The following is an 18,598-nucleotide window of genomic DNA, read 5'->3' as shown; positions in this document are numbered from 1 at the left end:
TCCTGGCCCCTTGACTGCTCAAAGCCCACGGATAAGGACGCACCTTCCTGCACCTTGGCCTCATACTGCCATACGGCATATCCTGACACACAGAATCGTATCTGCTCACCTGCCATCTCAGCTGCTTCCACGGAAAAAGCGTGGAGACAACCTGTGTGGAGACAGACCCTGACAGCGGAAGCTGTGGGATGGGATATTAGCCATGGGATGCAGTCTTTCCCAAACTGATCCAATGTGACCTTCCAACAGAACGCAGTTCTTCAAGAACCACTCCAACATGCTCCTTACAACAGGGTACAGCCCTTCAGCAACAGACTCTCCCAGATTGGGTCCCCCACAGGCTGCAGCTCCCACCAGACACCCTGCTCCACCAGGAGCTCCTCTCCAGGGATTGCCGTTCTGGCCCAGAGTCTGCTCCTCTGATGGCTAACGATGGTCTGCAATGTCCTTCGGGCCGTATCTACCTGCTCCACCATGGTCCGCTACACAGGCTGCAGGGGGACAGCCTGTTCCACCGCAAAGCCGCAAGAAAGAAGAAAGAAAGACTTGAATCCTCAACTCTAAGATAGTGTTTCTTTCTCCTCTTCTGCTGCATGGGCTGCAAATGAGCCTCATCCCTGTGACACTGGATCTCAGTCATTGCTCAGCACTCGGCCCATATCCTCTCACTTCTCGCTGACTCTCCAAGCCTTTTCCTGTGCACTGACACCATGAGACTGTCACAGCCTTTCCCCTAGGGCTTTATGTCATAGAGCCCTCTGTAGCCAGCTGGCTGGGGCCCACGTAGGGCAGAAGGAAGCACCCTTGCTCCGCCAATGAACAGGCCATGAAACAGCCCTGTTGGCCGAGTGGTTGGTTCTGCATTTCCACAGGCTCTGGAGGGAATGCAGGGAGTCAGGGGAAGAGTACACGTGTGCCTTGAGCCCCTTGGCAGCACGTTGAATGTGCAAAGCCATCACTTGCTGGCACCTCCTTTGGTTGCCGCTGTGCAGGATTGCCTCAGCCTTAGGGAGAAGCGTTAGCAGTGTGCTGCCCCTGTGCCAGGGACTCTTGGGTTCGAGTCCCACTCCCGAGCAGCTTCTTTCCTCTGCCCTTTGCCCATCTCCAGGGGAGTACACTCAGGCCAAGCCTGTCCTCCTGTACATGCTCCTCTGAGGACTGTGCTGTTGGGCTTCCGCACCTAAGGTGTCCCACCTCCTGGGGTAGGACCTCATCTCAGGAAATGCCCTCATGCCTTTGATTCCCTGGGAAAATTCCAAAGTAGGGCCTGGGATCAAATATTGTCCTTGTGCTTCTTGGTTTGTTGTTATTTTTTTGGGTGGTGTTGGTTATACACAGGAGATGGGGCTGTTGTTTGAAGAGCTTTTGTGAGCTTTTTTTGTTCTTTCATCTGGGTGTGAAAGCCCACAGCTAATTCTAGGTTTGATCTCCATGAGACACGGGGTCTGAACATGCTCATTGGCACCACAGAGAACATGAGGGCTCTGTACGTGCATTGAACGCCATCTGCCCTAATTTTCCTTGCTCACCAGTGACTAGAAAAGTCTCCTGTGCAGCAGTGCTGAAAGGATGAGGGGAAGTGTGTCCCAGCACAGAGTTTCCTGCCAATCCTGGACGGAGGCTTCATGCTTAATTCCAGTATTTATTTCCTCTCCATCTCCAGACCCTGAGATCTGCTCAACACTGCTGGCATCCTCTCTGCCGCTTCCTTCCTGGTTGCCAGCTTATTTGCCGGGAAAGTCAGCTTGGAGATCGCCCGGCAGAGGGGTCCAGCATGCCAGCCCCTTCTCAGGTGAAAGTGTTCCTCTTTGGTGGATTCCTGCCTCTTACCTTATAAAAGCAGCCATCAGCTGAACCAGTCAGCAGGGGAAATTAAGGTACCAATGAAGTGCATCTAGGGCCTGGACTCAACTGAGGACGCCTTGAGGTGGGCAAGGTCTAGAAAGGGTGATGAGTCCCACCTGAGAAACTTCATCTAGGTGAGCCTGCAGTGCACAGGGGGTTGGAGTGGCTCACCTCCAAAGGTAATTTCCAGTCCAACACGAGTAATGCGGACTCTGGACCAGCCACACAAAGGCAATGCCTTGGGAGGCAGCAGCACGGGAATGCATAAAAGCAAGTGTTATTTCAGGAAGGGTACAAAGCCCCTTGGAAACACCCTTGGTGAGGAAAGCAGAACGTTGGGAGGAGCTCTGTAATTTCTGGCACGACTGAGGCTGAAAAACGATGTCCACTGCTGTCCACAGCTGGGTGACTCATGTTTGCCTGCAGCTCAGGGATTTTCCCAGCTCTTCCACATCAGGATGACTGTCAGGTGTGCTGGGAGGCAGATCCCCAGTCACTTTATACGTGGAAATGCATGGAAGGGGCTGCTCCATCCCTGGCCCAGAACAAAGACAATTCCGGTTTAGGCTCCTTGCCGCAAGCCTCGCCTCAAATGCAGGCCAGGCAGACCTCTGGCCAGTGGGACAAATGTGTTGAGGAAACCAGGTCAATTGGAGAGTGTGTCAAGTTCAGGAAAGGACGCGGGCATCTCTTGCATCGCGTTCCTATGCCTTGACCTGCTGCATTTCTGTGAAGGCACAGAGAAAGGTCTCACTGCTTCAGAGAGATGACTTGAGAGAGAACTGCATTGGCCTCAGGTGTACCCTTCCTCCATTTGACTCTGCTTTCATTGAACTTTGTCTTTGGGCTCTGTCAGAGCATGACGAGTGTCAGCAATGAACTTGATGTCCTCTCCTCCGCCTTCAGGAGACTTCCTCTACTTCAGAACACTCCATCCTTACTGAAACGTCTTGGAAACATGGCCCATGTCTCCTCCACATGTTCTGTCTTGATCATCTTGACCTGCCCTTAGTCCAAGGTCTCCTCCATATCTGTGACAAACCACAGGGAGAAATGTCTCACAGAATTAGCTCCAGTCTCAGCACTGAATGCCCTTGTGTGGTGACACCTCGTGTCCTCTGTGGCTGAGTATCACCATGACTGGTGGCCATGCTCACCACAAAGTGGATGATACTCCAAAGGACGTTTGTATGACGGAAACACACAATCCCGCACAGGCAGCCTAAGACCTCTGTCATAATTGGCCTTAGGAGCTGGGAACACAGATACATCATTTCAGTGTTGGGTGGTATGAGGCAGGAACAAAAGCTGGCAGATGAAAGAAGCAAGCTCTTAACCACCACCAAGGCCTCTGAAGGAAGCAACTATGAGGTGTTTTGATGCTTCATGAGCAAGGAATGTTTCTGTTCCCGTGGGGCTCTGGGATGCAGCATAAAAGACCATGCTGCTGCAGGCTCTGCATCCACTTCTCTTCTCTCTCCCTTTCCCTGAGGAACGAGGTAAGCCTGCGTTCGCTCCAGCTCTCCCTGAGGGCCCCATTGCTGTCATGCTGGCGACTCCGTTTGGTACTTGGGCTGCCTCAGATTGGCACTGCAATACAGATGGTTCGGGCCTGTGACTTTTCTCCCTTTTGAAGAGGTGGATTTGGAGAGCTGGGGACTGTGGGGACCTCTCTAGCAGAGGGAGATTGTTGGGGCTCAGCTGCAGGGATGTCTCTCTGCAAGAATTAAGTGCCTGAAAAGAGATGGACCCTTACCAAATAGCCCGGTGCATCCTGCCCAATCTTCAGTGCAGCCATTTCTGTTTTGGAGATGACAAAGGCTGACTTTGGGGTGTGTGTCCCCTCCCTGCTACTCTGTGTTTCAGCTTCGCCTCCCTCGACGAGAGATGTCTTGCTGCAGACCCTGTGTCCCATCCTCCTGCGGTGCCTCTGGCCCAACCCCACTTGCCAGCAGCTGCAGTGAGCCGTGTGTCGCCCGGTGCGCTGACTCGACGGTTGCCATCCAGCCCTCCCCAGTCGTGGTGACCCTGCCGGGCCCCATCCTCACCTCCTTCCCTCAGAACACCGCCGTGGGATCCTCTCTGTCAGCTGCTGTTGGCAGCTCCCTCAGCAGTGGGGGGGTTCCCATCTCTTCTGGGGGCTCCCTTGGTCTGGGGGGGTCAGGGCTGTGTCTGCCTTCCCCACTCTGCCGCTTCAACTGCTGAAGCGCGTGGATCATCCCATTTGGGGGAGACATCCCTGAGATGGATGGGCCGTTCTCTCTGCCTCCCTGAACCCTGCAAACTTTCTTCTTGGTCTCTGTACTGCTCTACTGCCTTTCCTCGTTCTCATTAAAGACCTTGTGCAGCACAGCTGGAGACTCATGGTGGTCTGTTCTCTTCCTGCCTCCATTAGCTCCTCACTACTCAAGGAAAGCATTGCACAGTAACCCTCTACTACGGATCTGAAAGTGGTCAAAGATGGCAATGTACCGTTCTTGGATGTTGTGGAGTCTTTGGAGATGACCAAGTTGCCACGGGCCATGGGTTTCAACAGTCTCCTCTATTCGAGCACGTGACAGGTTTCCATAAGCAAGAGCCTGCGGGCAGTGGGGCCCAGGGTAGGAGGAGGGGCACCGATACCGGTGCTCTGTGGCTGGTAACACAGGGCAGGGAGGAAGGCAAGAACTTGGAAGATTGGAATAAAAGTCAGAGAAGAGGTCCCACTGAGATTTGAACTCAGATCGCTGGATTCAGAGTCCAGAGTGCTCACCATTACACCATGGGACCTCCTGGACACCTGCTGTGGCCCTGCCCTGAGCAAGGCATGGGGCATAGCACGAGGTTCAACAAAACAAAGAGCTGCCATGATGACACAACACGCAACACACCTTCCTATGTGTTGCACAACGTGCAATGCCTTCTTCCTCTCATGGCACTCAGGTGCCCTCTCTCCTGACATCCTAACTCTTTCCACTGGAAACACAGCAGGCAAAACCTGCCCTCTCCCATGCCTGCCAGTCATTCCCCACGCTTGGTGCGCTGCCACGGCTATATGGACTTCCCCGACCTCATTCCACAGCAACTAGCATAAACAGGTGCATAACAGAAAGGTGGAAATTTCTTAGAGAAGTGAGTCTCCATCCTGGTGATCGCAGGATGGACGTGAAGTTGGAGCCCTCCTACTGAAGGGAATTGATCACACAACTCCAGGCTGGTGTGCAACTGAAGCATTTATTGAGTATACAGTCTTACATTTATACCCTTAGCATCTTTACACGTGCTGCTTATGCTACCAGGCAAGCTCGCTCGTTGGTGGATATAGTAGTGTTCATGCGACTATCACGTTCTTATTCTGCTCATTGATTTATTGTCATGCGGACCTCTCGTGCTGGTTGTCTTCTCAACTCCTCAATTGTTACTTCTTCTTTGACCTTGTGCTACTTGTCTTGTACCTTATCTTGCATTTTTCTACTAGGTACTTTATTTCTGTGTCTAGCAGATTCCACAGGCTTCCAAAATGAGCTCCTATATCCTACCGCTGACACGTACACATGGCTTCAACTCTTTGCTGTAATCTTGTGGATGGGGAAGGACAGGGACAGGTCGGGGATCTAGATTCAAAGGAATGTGCCTGGAAAGGTGGCAGAGTAGTGTCTCCAGAGAGCAGAGTGTGTACCTCACTTCCTTCTTCCCAGGAACTTTGTTGCATCCACTTCCAGTTATATTCAGAACGTCTCCAAAATGACCGAGTCTCAGTGTAGTATGGCAGTTGCTCTGCACGCAGCCTGGGGACACAGGGATGCCGAGATGCGCAGTCCTGGCTACGATTGTGCAAAAGAGCATTTCAAAGCCAACCTCAGAGGAAAGAACGCTGTTCTGCAAACACTGGCGTTGTACGCACCAGCATACTCTCTGAAGCTGAGGAAACCCCACCTTAGATCATCCAGCACCACGGAGATGCCACATATAGAGGAGGACGAAGAGAGCAAATACACTCGAGTTGGTGTGACTTGAGAACACCCAGACAGGCCTATGAGTCTTTGAGACATAAAGGACAGCCATCCACCTGCTGCAGCACCAAACTGCTTCAGCAGTTCTCAGCACCCTCGTCATGGGGGTGCTCGTCCCTGGGAGAGAAACCACGCAGCACCATGCTCTGGGGAGGTGGTTGGAGTGGCTCACATCCAAAGGTCCTTTCAAGTCTAAGTCTCACAAGTCATATGAGCCATGGACCAGCCGCACAAAGGTAGTTCCCTGAAAGTCAGCAGCTCCGGAATGTGCAAAAGCAAACGTTGTTTCAGGAATGGTAGAAAGACCCTTGGAAATGCCTTTGGTGAAGAAAGAAGCACTTTGGGTGGAATGGGGTAGGAGCTCTCCTGTTCCTGGCATGACTGAGGCCAGGACACCAAGTCTACTCTGTCTGCAGCTTGGTGACTCATGTTTGCCTGCAGTTCTGGGATTTTCCCAGCTCTTCCTCGTCAGGATGACTGCCAGGTGCGCTGGGAGGCTGATTTGCCCTCATGCCATGAGCCTGTCCTCAAAAGCAGCCCAGCCAGACCTCTGGCCAATGGGATGAAGCTGCTGAGCAGCACACGGACATTTGATTGTGGGTCACCTGTAGGGAAGAATGTGGGCATCGCTTTGATCACACTGCATCAAAAACAAAACTAAACACAACAACAACCAAGAACATACCCCAGAAGACAAAACAAGCAAATGCTGTGCGGAAGCAAAGAGAGAGAAAACAATTATACACTACTTCCCATCGGGAAGTTCTGTTGGGCCACATCTTGGGAAGCGGGGTCTCAAAATGCATAGTGGTCGCGTGGGTGGACAGATGTGTTCCTAGTGTGAGCACCGCCTTCTCCTTTCCTGCCCAGCTTTTCTTGCCGAGTCTGACATCATATGGTAGGGAATATCCCTTTGGTCACTTCAGATCGGCTGTTCTGCCAAGGCCGCCTCCCCAGCTCTTGCCGACCCCCTGCCTACTGGCCTTAGGGTGGATTGGAGAGAGTTCTGATGGCATGGAAGCACTGCTCAGCAATCGACAAAACACTGGTGCCATATCAGTGCTGTTCTAGCTACAAGTGCCGAGCACAACGCTATATGGGCTGCTGTGGGGAAAGTTAACTCCTGCACAGCCAGACACCTTACACACGCACATCTCTAGCTCATCTTGTTTATTCCCCATCCTGCGTGCATCAGAATTCTGGTCCTCTAACAGAAGCACCCCATATTTTCCAGAAAGGATATGTGCGATTTCTTCATAATGCTGCCTTGTAGGCACTTCCTTCCCTATTTGCAAGTGCTCAAAGTGCCTTAAGCCCCAGCTGGGTGATTTTCCTATCCCTCCCTCTCACATCGTGATCCCTTCCTGTCACATCACCATGGGCAAAGAGAGAAGCAGTGCTCACAAGCTGCCACAAGAAAATCGCCAGCTGTCCTTTGGAGAAAACAGGTCACAGTGGGCATGGTGGAGCCCTGGAAGAGCTACCAAGAGCCTGCGACCTGAGGGGGATGCAGTGCTCAGATGGCAACCAGATAATCACAGAATCACAGAATCACAGAATTTCTAGGTTGGAAGAGACCTCAAGATCATCGTGTCCAACCTCTAACCTAACACTAACAGTCCCCACTAAACCATATCTCTAAGCTCTACATCTAAACGTCTTTTGAAGACTTCCAGGGATGGGGACTCCACCACCTCCCTGGGCAGCCTGTTCCAGTGCTTAACAACCCTTTCAGTAAAGAAATTCTTTCTAACATCTAACCTAAAACTCCCCTGGCGCAACTTTAGCCCATTCCCCCTCGTCCTGTCACCAGGCACGTGGGAGAACAGGCCAACCCCCACCTCACTACAACCTCCTTTAAGGTATCTGTAGAGAGCGATAAGGTCGCCCCTGAGCCTCCTCTTCTCTAGGCTGAACAAGCCCAGCTCCCTCAGCCACTCCTCGCAGGACTTGTTCTCCAGGCCCCTCACCAGCTTCGTCGCCCTTCTTTGGACCCGCTCAAGCACCTCGATGTCCTTCTTGTAGCGAGGGGCCCAAAACTGAACACAGTACTCGAGGTGTGGCCTCATCAGAGCCGAGTACAGGGGGACGATCACCTCCCTAGCCCTGCTGGTCACACTGTTTCTGATACAAGCCAGGATGCCGTTTGCCTTCTTGGCCACCTGAGCACACTGCTGGCTCATATTCAGCCGACTGTCCACCATCACTCCCAGGTCCTTCTCTGCCTGGCAGCTCTCCAACCACTCATCTCCCAGCCTGTAGCTCTGCTTGGGGTTATTGCGCCCCAGGTGCAGGACCCGGCACTTGGCCTTGTTAAACTTCATGCAGTTGACCTCAGCCCATCAGTGCAGCCTATCCAGATCCTCCTGCAGAGCCTTCCTACCCTCGAGCAGATCGACACACGCACCTAACTTGGTGTCATCTGCAAACTTACTGAGGGTGCACTCAATGCCCTCATCCAGATCATTGATGAAGATGTTAAAGAGGACCGGCCCCAGCACCGAGCCCTGGGGGACGCCACATAAGGCCCAGAAACCCCTGAGATAAATGGGATATTTGGCCAGCTGACGCCGGAACTTCAGCCAAAAGGATTTCCAGAGGGTCCTTCAGACCCTGAGTACTCTGGCGTGCACTGTATCAGATGGGCCCCAGACCAGCCACACAAAGGGAATGCCTTGGGATGCAGCAGCACAAGAATGCGTAAAAGCACCTGGTGTTTCAGGAAGGGTACAGAGCCCCTTGGAAACTCCCTTGGTGAGGAAAGCAGCACGTAGGTAGGAGTGAAGCTAAGAGCTCTGCTATTCCTGGCGCGCCTGAGGCCAAAAAGCCATGTCCACTGCTGTCCACAGCTGGGTGACTCATGTTTGCCTGCAGCTCAGGGATTTTCCCAGCTCTTCCACATCAGGATGACTGTCAGGTGTGCTAGGAGGCAGATCCCCAGTCACTTTATACGTGGAAATGCATGGAAGGGGCTGCTCCATCCCTGGTCCAGGAAAAAATGAATTCAGGTTAAGGCTCCTTGCCGCAAGCCTCGCCTCAAATGCAGGCCAGGCAGACCTCTGGCCAGTGGGACAAATGTGTTGAGGAAACCAGGTCAATTGGAGAGTGCGTCAGCTTCAGGGAAGGACGCGGGCATCTCTTGCATTGCGTTCCTATGCCTTGACCTGCTGCATTTCTGTGAAGGCACAGAGAAAGGTCTCACTGCTTCAGAGAGATGACTTGAGAGAGAACTGCATTGGCCTCAGGTGTACCCTTCCTCCATTTGACTCTGCTTTCATTGAACTTTGTCTTTGGGCTCTGTCAGAGCATGACGAGTGTCAGCAATGAACTTGATGTCCTCTCCTCCGCCTTCAGGAGACTTCCTCTACTTCAGAACACTCCATCCTTACTGAAACGTCTTGGAAACATGCCCCATGTCTCCTCCACATGTTCTGTCTTGATCATCTTGACCTGCCCTTAGTCCAAGGTCTCCTCCATATCTGTGACAAACCACAGGGAGAAATGTCTCACAGAATTAGCTCCAGTCTCAGCACTGAATGCCCTTGTGTGGTGACACCTCGTGTCCTCTGTCGCTGAGTATCACCATGACTGGTGGCCATGCTCGCCACAGAGTGGATGATACTCCAAAGGACGTTTGTATGACGGAAACACACAACCCCGCAGAGGCAGCCTAAGACCTCTGTTGTAATTGGCCTTAGGAGCTGGGAACACAGATACATCATTTCAGTGTTGGGTGGTATGAGGCAGGAACAAAAGCTGGCAGATGAAAGAAGCAAGCTCTTAACCACCACCAAGGCCTCTGAAGGAAGCAACTATGAGGTGTTTTGATGCTTCATGAGCAAGGAATGTTTCTGTTCCCGTGGGGCTCTGGGATGCAGCATAAAAGACCATGCTGCTGCAGGCTCTGCATCCACTTCTCTTCTCTCTCCCTTTCCCTGAGGAACGAGGTAAGCCTGCGTTCGCTCCAGCTCTCCCTGAGGGCCCCATTGCTGTCATGCTGGCGACTCCGTTTGGTACTTGGGCTGCCTCAGATTGGCACTGCAATACAGATGGTTCGGGCCTGTGACTTTTCTCCCTTTTGGTGGATTTGGAGAGCTGGGGACTGTGGGGACCTCTCTAGCAAAGGGAGATTGATGGGGCTCAGCTGCAGGGATGTCTCTCTGCAAGAATTAAGTGCCTGAAAAGAGATGGACCCTTACCAAATAGCCCGGTGCATCCTGCCCAATCTTCAGTGCAGCCATTTCTGTTTTGGAGATGACAAAGGCTGACGTTGGGGTGTGTGTCCCCTCCCTGCTACTCTGTGTTTCAGCTTCACCTCCCTCGACGAGAGATGTCTTGCTTCAGACCCTGTGTCCCATCCTCCTGCGGTGCCTCTGGCCCAACCCCACTTGCCAGCAGCTGCAGTGAGCCGTGTGTCGCCCGGTGCGCTGACTCGACGGTGTTCATTGAGGCCTCTCCGGTCGTGGTGACCCTGCCGGGCCCCATCCTCTCCTCCTTCCCTCAGAGCACCGCCGTGGGATCCTCTCTGTCAGCTGCTGTTGGCAGCTCCCTCAGCAGTGGGGGGGTTCCCATCTCTTCTGGGGGCTCCCTTGGTCTGGGGGGGTCAGGGCTGTGTCTGCCTTCCCCACTCTGCCGCTTCAACTGCTGAAGCACGTGGATCATCCCATTTGGGGCAGACATCCCTGAGATGGATGGGCCGTTCTCTCTGCCTCCCTGAACCCTGTAAACGATCTTCTTGGTCTCTGTACTGCTCCACTGCCTTTCCTCGTTCTCATTAAAGACCTTGTGCAGCACTGCTGGAGACTCGTGGTGGTCTGTTCTCTTCCTGCCTCCATTAGCTCCTCACTGCTCAAGGAAAGCATTGCAAGGAAAGCTGGCCTGTTTCTACTGGAAAGAGAGGAGGGAGAAGCTGCCTTCACTCAGGGCAGTGAGTATGTCCCTGGGAAGAGACAGACACGATGTCCTGCGGACACCCTGCCAAGCTTAGCCATGCTGTGATTCTGTCATGACTGATGAAAGGGCAGGCTGTGAGAGCAGGGACTGCTTCGCCTGCAGAAGAGAAGGCTCAGCGAGCTTCTTATCCATGTGTCTAAATATGTGGGGAAGGTAGGCTGGGCAGGTGCGATAAAGGAGAGAGAGCCAGCCTCTTTTCAGAGGTGTTCTCTCGAGGCAGCAGAATGCAGTGCACACCAGTGTAAATGCACTAAATGCCACACACAGTATCTTTCTATCGCTCAAAGGAAAGAACGCTTTGCTCTGAACACTGGTGTTGTACTCACCGAAGTGTACTCTCTGAAGTTGAGGAATCCCCACCTTTGACCAGCCAGCTCTGTAGAGATGCCAAATACAGAGGAGGATGAAGAGAGCAAATTCAGTCAATGGTGTGACTTCAGACAGCCAGACAGGCCTTTGAGCCTTAAAGGACAGCCATCCATCTGCTGCAGCACTAAACTGCTTCAGCACTTCGGTCATGGGGGTGCCCTGGGAGAGGAATCCAGCAGCACCATGCCCCTAAGCATGTTGCATTCAAATGTCAGGACAGAAACTGGGTGGTTTTGGAGCCCGACACACGGCTGCTGCTGCTGCCTGGCTGAAGAAAAGCTGGTGTGCGTTGGCCGGGAATCGAACCCGGGTCAACTGCTTGGAAGGCAGCTATGCTCACCACTATACCACCAACGCATCTGGCTGCATGCCTCCCTGAGGCTCCTGCAGCTCACCACCTCAGGGGCCTCCTCCTTCCAGCCACCTGCCCACACGGGCAGGCATGGGAGAGGGCAGGTTTTGCCTGCTGTGTTTCCAGTGGAAAGAGTTAGGCTGTGGTGTGTCTGCTGCTGCACAGCAGCCTGCGCTGCTCAGGGGCCCTTTTGGAGTGCTGACTGGCAAGAAAGCAAAGGGGAAGGGTGCAGAGCCGAGGGAGTGCAACAGCCATACCAGCCCCAGCCATGGCATGAGAGAGGAGCGAACGAACGGCAGCAGAGGCACAAAAGCTTGGCACAGGAGCCTGCAAGTAAAGGCTGTAGCAGAGGATGGTTTCGATCCATCGACCTCTGGGTTATGGGCCCAGCACGCTTCCGCTGCGCCACTCTGCTCTCCCCCAGACCTGCTGCCCCCACCTCGCCCAGCCCTGCCTGCGGTGCCCTGAGCCAAACCCGCAGCAATGGGGCACCTGCCTGCCTGCTTTGCAGGCTCCCACCACCTGCTCTCCACACAGCTCACCAGGGCCGCCACCATGCCCGCAAATCACGCTGCCCCGTGATGCGGCTGCGCCCCCTCACAGACAGCGCCCTGCCCCTGCCTGTGCTGCGCTCCCCTGAGAGAGGGACTTAAGAGAAGCTGAGCAATCACTGGGCCTCTTCAGCCCGGAGAAGAGGAGGCTGAGGGGGGACCTCATCGTGGTCTACAACTTCCTCGTGAGGGGGAGTGGAGAGGCAGGTGACCTATTGTCCGTAAACACCAGTGACAGGACCCGCAGGAACGGTCTTAAGCTGAGGCAGGCAGGGGAAGTTTAGGCTGGACATCAGGAAGAGGTTCTTCACCGCGAGGGTGCTTGCACACTGGAACAGGCTGCCCAGGGAAGTAGTCACTGCACCAAGCCTGTCTGAATTTAAGAAGCGATTGGACCGTGCACTTAGTAACATGGTCTAAACGTCTGGATAGACCTGTGCGGTGCCAGGAGATGGACTTGATGATCCTTATGGGTCCCTTCCAACTCGGGACATTCTATGATTCTAGGGCACTGATGGCATTAAACTACTTAGTGCTACTTAGTGTCTTTGCTAACTATGGTGCATTGTGCAAATTAACTAAAGCAAGAAGCCTTGGGTCCCTTACCAAGGTCAGTCTCCTGAGAAGAGGGTGAGCCTATCTTAGGAAGCTACTAGAAGCTGGTCCTGTGGATGGACAAGAGCCAAGGAGCAACCGAGTCTGCACAAAGACAAGAGGTAAGCTAGCAGTGACGAGGAAGAGTCACCAAACTTCATCCCCTCGACCCCCGAAGACCACCATCAGGATACACTGCACAAGCACAGATGGAAGGAATTTATGGAAATGACTCATTGGAACTAATTTTAATATGAAGCGGGGACAGCTTATGAATATGTATAGGCATATTGTGAAACTTCATGTATCTGTAAACCCTTTACTGCATATAACCAAGGCAAGTTGCCGTGTCAGGTGCACACGACTTCGGTGGGACTACCCCGCATGCTGCCCAGCGCTGAATAAACATAGCTACTTTACAGTCTTACTGACTGGAGCCCGTTCTCCGCAAGTCACCTCCACAGAGCAGGGCTCCTCCGACCGCCTGACGCATCCCAGCCCTCGCTGCTCCCTGACAGCTGCAGGGCTGTGCCCACCACCGGGCTGGGGCCTGCCAGGCACACACAGAAAGCCCTCTGCCACAGCCCTGAAGCAAGGCCTGACCCTTGCAGCTCTGCTGTCGGGTGGTGGCTCCCAGCCTCCAAGGGCAGGGCAGGGCAGGGCAGGGCAGGGCAGGGCAGGGCAGGGCAGGGCAGGGCAGGGCCATCCACCCAGCCTGCCTGAGGGCCAGCCTTAGCTGCTGCCAGCCCTCCCGGGAAGGTGCTGGGCAGGCTCTGCAGGTAGACGCTGTCATGGGAGACAAGGGCTGAGGTGTCCAGGCTCAGGCCTGTATGTTTCTGCCTTTGCCTACTGCTTCTCCGGCCCGTCCACGTGCCCTGGCACACAGCAGACAGACATACAAAAAAAACCCCAAAAAAAACAGGACACAGATGGCTGGGCATGCAGATAGGAGGTCAAAGAGTGCTGCTGGAGACTGCCTACCTTCTGCAGTGCGTATAGCTCAGGGCAGAGCCTTTGAGCTGACCCTTCAAGCTTTGCTGATCTGTGACCGTCAGTGGGACAACTGCAGGGGACAATCCAGGTACCTGCATTTGGAAATTCGGGAAAGACCCCTGGGAAAGGTTGTTCCTGTGTGTGCAAAGGCTGGAGAGAGAGAGGGTCAGCTGTTAGGACCCCATGGCCTTTAGGCAAGATCCACGAGGATCCACTGCTCTCAGAGCTAGGAGGTGTCTTCCCTTCAGGGTGAGGCCACTCTGCTCACAGAAGGACTTCTTCTACAGCCCCTGGACATCAGTGGCCCTTTCTGTGGCTCTTTCTGTGTCCACTTCTTGCCTGCCCGGTAAATGGCATCAGCATTACTTGCCCATCCAGGCACTTTTGGGGTGGAGGCGAGGACAAGTACTCAAAGTGAGCAAGGGGGAGCTGCTGTGTTCCCTGGCAAGGCCCTGTGCAGCTGGAGGAACACGGCTGTGCCTGGGCCCCTGAGGGCCTGCATCCCGTGGCAGCAGCACGGTCACTGCAGGCAGACCAAAAGGGGACTGCATGCCGTAGTTGGCAGGATTCGAACCTGCGCGGGGAAACCCCAATGGATTTCTAGTCCATCGCCTTCACCACTCGGCCACAACTACCTGCTCCGGCCAGCTCTGATGGCATCATCAAGTGCTCTGGGCAATGACCACCAGCTCCCTGCCACTCTCAACGACAGGCTGCACCCAAAGCCGCTGCACAAGGGACCTGCACCAGCAGCCCAAATTGCCACCTGCTGACACGCTTCCTGGCCCCTTGACTGCTCAAAGCCCACGGATAAGGACGCACCTTCCTGCACCTTGGCCTCACACTGCCATACGGCATATCCTGACACACAGAATCGTATCTGCTCACCTGCCATCTCAGCTGCTTCCACGGAAAAAGCGTGGAGACAACCTGTGTGGAGACAGACCCTGACAGTGGAAGCTGTGGGATGGGATATTAGCCATGGGATGCAGTCTTTCCCAAACTGATCCAATGTGACCTTCCAACAGAACGCAGTTCTTCAAGAACCACTCCAACATGCTCCTTACAACAGGGTACAGCCCTTCAGCAACAGACTCTCCCAGATTGGGTCCCCCACAGGCTGCAGCTCCCACCAGACACCCTGCTCCACCAGGAGCTCCTCTCCAGGGATTGCCGTTCTGGCCCAGAGTCTGCTCCTCTGATGGCTAACGATGGTCTGCAATGTCCTTCGGGCCGTATCTACCTGCTCCACCATGGTCCGCTACACAGGCTGCAGGGGGACAGCCTGTTCCACCGCAAAGCCGCAAGAAAGAAGAAAGAAAGACTTGAATCCTCAACTCTAAGATAGTGTTTCTTTCTCCTCTTCTGCTGCATGGGCTGCAAATGAGCCTCATCCCTGTGACACTGGATCTCAGTCATTGCTCAGCACTCGGCCCATATCCTCTCACTTCTCGCTGACTCTCCAAGCCTTTTCCTGTGCACTGACACCATGAGACTGTCACAGCCTTTCCCCTAGGGCTTTATGTCATAGAGCCCTCTGTAGCCAGCTGGCTGGGGCCCACGTAGGGCAGAAGGAAGCACCCTTGCTCCGCCAATGAACAGGCCATGAAACAGCCCTGTTGGCCGAGTGGTTGGTTCTGCATTTCCACAGGCTCTGGAGGGAATGCAGGGAGTCAGGGGAAGAGTACACGTGTGCCTTGAGCCCCTTGGCAGCACGTTGAATGTGCAAAGCCATCACTTGCTGGCACCTCCTTTGGTTGCCGCTGTGCAGGATTGCCTCAGCCTTAGGGAGAAGCGTTAGCAGTGTGCTGCCCCTGTGCCAGGGACTCTTCCTGTGCTCCCACGTATCCGAAGGTGCTGCAGTGGCCTGGCAGCGGCCCATGTTGCAAGGAGGGCAAGTGTGCACCCTACAACCCTGCCTGGTGGAGGCTGAAGGAGGCAGGCTGGCTCTGGGAAGGTTCAGGGATGGGAGCAGGACTGTGGACAGGAGGCAGGGACAAACATTGAGGATGCAGTCTCCCTGGGAGGCATGAGTTCAAGTCCCACTCCCGAGCAGCTTCTTTCCTCTGCCCTTTGCCCAACTCCAGGGGAGTACACTCAGGCCAAGCCTGTCCTCCTGTACATGCTCCTCTGAGGACTGTGCTGTTGGGCTTCCCCACCTAAGGTGTCCCACCTCCTGGGGTAGGGCCTCTTCTCAGGAAATGCCCTCATGCCTTTGATTCCCTGGGAAAATTCCAAAGTAGGGCCTGGGATCAAGTATTGTCCTTGTGCTTCTTGGTTTGTTGTTTTTTTTTGGGTGGTGTTGGTTATACACAGGAGATGGGGCTGTTGTTTGAAGAGCTTTTGTGAGCTTTTTTTGTTCTTTCATCTGGGTGTGAAAGCCCACAGCTAATTCTGGGTTTGATCTCCACGAGACACGGGGTCTGAACATGCTCATTGGCACCACAGAGAACATGAGGGCTCTGTACGTGCATTGAACACCATCTGCCCTAATTTTCCTTGCTTACCAGTGACTAGAAAAGTCTCCTGTGCAGCAGTGCTGAAAGGATGAGGGGAAGTGTGTCCCAGCACAGAGTTTCCTGTCAATCCTGGACGGAGGCTTCATGCTTAATTCCAGTATTTATTTCCTCTCAATCTTCAGACCCTGAGATCTGCTCAACACTGCTGGCATCCTCTCTGCCACTTCCTTCCTGGTTGCCAGCTTATTTGCCGGGAAAGTCAGCTTGGAGATCCCCCGGCTGGCAGAGGGGTCCAGCATGCCAGCCCCTTCTCAGGTGAAAGTGTTCCTCTTTGGTGGATTCCTGCCTCTTACCTTATAAAAGCAGCCATCAGCTGAACCAGTCAGCAGGGGAAATTAAGGTACCAATGAAGTGCATCTAGGGCCTGGACTCAACTGAGGACGCCTTGAGGTGGGCAAGGTCTAGAAAGGGTGATGAGTCCCACCTGAGAAACCTCATCTAGGTGAACCTGCAGTGCACAGGGGGTTGGAGTGGCTCACCTCCAAAGGTAATTTCCAGTCCAACACGAGTAATGCGGACTCTGGACCAGCCACACAAAGGCAATGCCTTGGGAGGCAGCAGCACGGGAATGCATAAAAGCAAGTGTTATTTCAGGAAGGGTACAAAGCCCCTTGGAAACACCCTTGGTGAAGAAAGCATCACGTTGGGAGGAGTGAGACAAGGAGCTCTGTAATTTCTGGCACGACTGAGGCTGAAAAACGATGTCCACTGCTGTCCACAGTTGGGTGACTCATGTTTGCCTGCAGCTCAGGGATTTTCCCAGCTCTTCCACATCAGGATGACTGTCCGGAGCACTGGGAGGCAGATCCCCAGTCACTTTATACAAGGAAATGCATGGAAGGGCCTACTCCATCGCTGGTCCAGGAAAAAATGAAATCAGGTTAAGGCTCTATGCCGCAAGCCTCACATCAAAAGTAGGCCAGGCAGACCTCTGGGCAGTGCGACAAATGTGTTCGGCGAACCAGGTCTTGATCGTCTTGTGCTGTCTTGATCTTCTACCTGACCTTACTCAATGGTCTCCTGCATATCTGTGATAAACCAAAGGGAGAAATGTCTCACAGAATTAGCTCCAGTCTCAGCACTGAATGCCCTTGTACGGTGACACCTCGTGTCCTCTGTGGCTGGGTATCACCATGACTGGTGGCCATGCTCACCACAAAGTGGATGATACTCCAAAGGACGTTTGTATGACGGAAACACACAATCCCGCACAGGCAGCCTAAGACCTCTGTTGTAATTGGCCTCAGGACCTGGGAACACAGATACATCATTTCAGTGTTGGGTGGTATGAGGCAGGAACAAAAGCTGGCAGATGAAAGAAGCAAGCTCTTAACAACCACCAAGGCCTCTGAAGGAAGCAACTATGAGGTGTTTTGATGCTTCATGAGCAAGGAATGTTTCTGTTCCCGTGGGGCTCTGGGATGCAGCATAAAAGACCATGCTGCTGCAGGCTCTGCATCCACTTCTCTTCTCTCTCCCTTTCCCTGAGGAACGAGGTAAGCCTGCGCTCGCTCCAGCTCTCCCTGAGGGCCCCATTGCTGTCACACTGGCGACTCCGTTTGGTACTTGGGCTGCCTCAGATTGGCACTGCAATACAGATGGTTCGGGCCCGTGACTTCTTTCCCTTTAGAAGGGGTGGATTTGGAGAGCTGGGGACTGTGGGGACCTCTCTAGCAGAGGGAGATTGATGGGGCTCAGCTGCAGGGATGTCTCTCTGCAAGAATTAAGTGCCTGAAAAGAGATGGGCCCTTACCAAATAGCCCGGTGCATCCTGCCCAATCTTCAGTGCAGCCATTTCTGTTTTGGAGATGACAAAGGCTGACGTTGGGGTGTGTGTCCCCTCCCTGCTACTCTGTGTTTCAGCTTCACCTCCCTCGACGAGAGATGTCTTGCTGCAGACCCTGTGTCCCATCCTCCTGCGGTGCCTCTGGCCCAACCCCACTTGCCAGCAGCTGCAGTGAGCCGTGTGTCGCCCGGTGCGCTGACTCGACGGTGTTCATTGAGGCCTCTCCGGTCGTGGTGACCCTGCCGGGCCCCATCCTCTCCTCCTTCCCTCAGAGCACCGCCGTGGGATCCTCTCTGTCAGCTGCTGTTGGCAGCTCCCTCAGCAGTGGGGGGGTTCCCATCTCTTCTGGGGGCTCCCTTGGTCTGGGGGGGTCAGGGCTGTGTCTGCCTTCCCCACTCTGCCGCTTCAACTGCTGAAGCACATGGATCATCCCATTTGGGGCAGACATCCCTGAGATGGATGGGCCGTTCTCTCTGCCTCCCTGAACCCTGCAAACTTTCTTCTTGGTCTCTGTACTGCTCCACTGCCTTTCCTCGTTCTCATTAAAGACCTTGTGCAGCTCAGCTGGAGACTCGTGGTGGTCTGTTCTCTTCCTGCCTCCATTAGCTCCTCACTGCTCAAGGAAAGCATTGCACAGTAACCCT

The 18,598-nt window shown here is 54.0% G+C and overlaps 3 long non-coding RNA genes and 4 other non-coding genes across 7 annotated transcripts; 3 read left to right on the top strand and 4 right to left on the bottom strand.

The window, feature by feature from the left end:
- Positions 1-1,270: 1,270 nt before the first annotated feature.
- LOC113844869 (uncharacterized) lies at positions 1,271-4,197 on the top strand. Its single transcript, XR_003499833.3, has 2 exons — positions 1,271-3,344; positions 3,712-4,197. It is a non-coding gene; the product is annotated as an uncharacterized lncRNA (long non-coding RNA).
- Positions 4,198-4,542: 345 nt separating this feature from the next.
- On the bottom strand, positions 4,543-4,614 carry TRNAQ-CUG (transfer RNA glutamine (anticodon CUG)). Its single transcript has one exon. It is a non-coding gene; the product is annotated as a tRNA-Gln (tRNA).
- Positions 4,615-9,565: 4,951 nt separating this feature from the next.
- LOC119718082 (uncharacterized) lies at positions 9,566-10,630 on the top strand. The gene is made up of 2 exons (XR_005268702.2): positions 9,566-9,784; positions 10,147-10,630. It is a non-coding gene; the product is annotated as an uncharacterized lncRNA (long non-coding RNA).
- An 814-nt stretch (positions 10,631-11,444) lies between these two features.
- Positions 11,445-11,516, bottom strand: TRNAG-UCC (transfer RNA glycine (anticodon UCC)). The gene has a single exon. It is a non-coding gene; the product is annotated as a tRNA-Gly (tRNA).
- Positions 11,517-11,854: 338 nt separating this feature from the next.
- TRNAM-CAU (transfer RNA methionine (anticodon CAU)) lies at positions 11,855-11,926 on the bottom strand. Its single transcript has one exon. It is a non-coding gene; the product is annotated as a tRNA-Met (tRNA).
- Positions 11,927-14,202: 2,276 nt separating this feature from the next.
- TRNAS-AGA (transfer RNA serine (anticodon AGA)) lies at positions 14,203-14,284 on the bottom strand. Its single transcript has one exon. It is a non-coding gene; the product is annotated as a tRNA-Ser (tRNA).
- A 2,020-nt stretch (positions 14,285-16,304) lies between these two features.
- Positions 16,305-18,517, top strand: LOC113844871 (uncharacterized). Its single transcript, XR_003499835.3, has 2 exons — positions 16,305-17,664; positions 18,032-18,517. It is a non-coding gene; the product is annotated as an uncharacterized lncRNA (long non-coding RNA).
- Positions 18,518-18,598: the final 81 nt, after the last annotated feature.

This window comes from Anas platyrhynchos, chromosome 11 (genome assembly GCF_047663525.1).
Source record: "Anas platyrhynchos isolate ZD024472 breed Pekin duck chromosome 11, IASCAAS_PekinDuck_T2T, whole genome shotgun sequence".
In the NCBI taxonomy this organism is placed as follows: domain Eukaryota; kingdom Metazoa; phylum Chordata; class Aves; order Anseriformes; family Anatidae; genus Anas; species Anas platyrhynchos.
This window is presented reverse-complemented; position numbering and strand designations above follow the sequence as displayed.